The following is a 2,833-nucleotide window of genomic DNA, read 5'->3' on the forward strand; positions in this document are numbered from 1 at the left end:
ATTCCCTCAATGGTTTTATACCTTAAAAAAACAGTCTCTTCTGTACCCTACATCCAACACATTTCTCTAGAGAATAGCATATCTCATCATAGTCTTCTAGAATTATGAATGGTTATTGTGCTGATCATAATTCTTACAGCTATCTAGATTGTTATTATATAATTTATACAATGATTCTGCTAATTACATTCATTGTCATCAAAATTGTTCATTTTATAATATTGATATTTTAATATGATTTTTTTCTGGTTCTGCTCTCATTAGTGTTTCCATGTTTTTTTTTAAGGTTTTTTGCAAGGAAAATGGGGTTAAGTGGCTTGCCCAAGGCCACACAGCTAGGTAATTATTAAGTGTCTGAGACCGGATTTGAACCCAGGTACTCCTGACTCCAGGGCTGGTGCTTTATCCACTGCTGCCACCTAGCCACCCCCATTGCGCCATCTAACCGCCCCCTCCATGTCTTTTTAAAACCATCTATTTTCTCATTTTTTTATGGCACACTATCACTATTTATATATTATCACTTTTCTATGGTCAGACTTTTCTTCTATTGTTTTCTCATTATCCCAGCCTATGATTTTATTTGAACTTTTTGTTCAATTTAAGACTCTGCTTCCAGGATAGAGTGCATTGTCCTGAGTTTCTAGGGTTTTGACGATACTTCTAGGAACCTGTAAGTTTTCAGTTCTTCCAAGGTGGTATGATCTAAGGGAAAGTGTTTACTCCTTTCCTGCCTGTTCTCTTACCTGTGAATGATCACAATCACTCTTTTATCTCTGGAACTGTGAGGAGGGTCCCTGCTCCACTGCAGCTGCAAGCTCTGATGTGCGAGTGTTCCTCTTTGCCAGGAGCTTGCCACCCAGGAATGTGAACAGAATCCAAGCAGGGGCAAATTAACAGGGTCCTGTCTCTGTGCTAGCAAAGATCTCCTTCTGACTCATTGTTCAATCAACTTATGTCTGTGGGCTGAGAGTTCTGGAGGCAGCCGCTGCTGGTGCTGATCCAGTGACTCCCAAGGTCTGACCCTGGTTTGTTGGAGTCAGGGCTGTGCTGGCACGACCTGGGCTGGACTGGCACGACCTGGGCTGGACTGTGCTCCTCTCCCACCCTTGTGTAACTGATCTTTCCTACCAACCTCCTAAATTGTCTTGGCTCTGCCTCTACTATGAACATTTTTGCATTTGAGAGACCTTCTCTTTCTTTGATCTCTTTTGGACATAAGCCTAGCAGGGGGTATATCTGGGTCAAAGGGCACACACTATTTAATAACTCTTTGTGTATAATTCCAGTATGCTTTCCATCCACAGGTCCACCAACAATGCATCAATGCCCCTGTTTTCCCACAGCTCCCTAACATTTTTCATTTTCCTTTTTTTTTCCACCTTTATCATTCTGATAGGTTTGAGTTATAATCTCAGAATTTCTCTGATCTGCTTTTATCTAGGAGGGATTTTTTTTCCTAGGAGGGATTTCAATCTACCAGAATAAGGATTCACTATTTAACATAAACTGCTGACAGAATTGGACAGTAATATGGAAGAAATTAGATTAAGACAAATTCTTCACCCTCTTATGTAAAGATAAGCTCCAAAAGGTTGCAAAATCTAGCTATAAAAGGTTATATGATAAACAAATGAAACATGAAAAAATTACCTACCAGATCTTAGATAGGAGGAAAAGTTCATGACCCAACAAGGAATACAGAGAATTGCAGAATATTATATTGAATAACTATTATATAATATTAAAAAATGTATTTGTAAAAAATCCAATAAAGCAAAGCTGATGCGGTAAATAGCTAGAAAATAATAATAGCTAGCATTTATCTAACACATATTATGTACCAGGACACAGAGCTAGAGCTTTACAAATATTATCTCATTTGATCTTCACAACAACCCTGGGAGGTAGGTACTATTATTATCCCCATTTTATAGATGAGGAAACTGAGAAAAATAAAATTAATGTACCTGATAATTTATCATTTCCAAATTATCTAAGCATATATATGTGTTTATATAAGCACACACACACACACACACACACACACACACACACACACATATATATATATATATATATATATATATATATATATACCTACCATTATATATCTAAAATATTTAAGGAATTGATTTAAATTTGTAAGAAAAAAGGCAGTTCCTCAATTGAAAAGTAGTCTAAGTATATAAACATAAAGTTATCAAAGAAAAGAAACCCAGGCTAGAAATAGCCATATAGGGTAGGGGTGGCAGGGGATGCTTCAATTCACTCTCTAGGAGTTCAGTAATTAACTCAACCTATCTGTCCACCCCAACTCTTGACCTCATTGTTGATGAATTCACACTGATGATTCTTCAAATACTCTAGCATCATAGTCCTTGCTCCCATCAATCATTCCTTTCCTCTCATCTTCAGTCTCTTCATATTTTTCTGCCTCCTTTCCTTCTGTCTAAAATGTGCTCAGGTCTCCACCTTACTTTAAAAAAATTAGCCTTAATTTGTCTATCAAATTATCATCTTATATCTCTCTTCATTGCTAAACTCCTAGAAAGAGCTAGTCTTCACCCACTCTCTATTCCCCACCCTCTTGTTATTAAGGCATTTTTCAGTCATCCCTGACTCTCTAAAACCCCATTTGGGGTTTTGGCAGAGATGCTAGAGTGGTTTGCCATTTCCTTCTCCAAATCATTTCACAGATGAGGAAGTGAGACAAATATGATTGATTTATTCAGGGTCACACAACCAGCTTGTATCTGAGGCAAGATTTGAACTCATGAAAATGACTATTCATTTCTTAAGTCCAATCTACCTAATTTCTAATGCTCTCTTC

This window comes from Macrotis lagotis, chromosome 6 (assembly GCF_037893015.1).
Source record: "Macrotis lagotis isolate mMagLag1 chromosome 6, bilby.v1.9.chrom.fasta, whole genome shotgun sequence".
In the NCBI taxonomy this organism is placed as follows: Eukaryota; Metazoa; Chordata; class Mammalia; order Peramelemorphia; family Peramelidae; genus Macrotis; species Macrotis lagotis.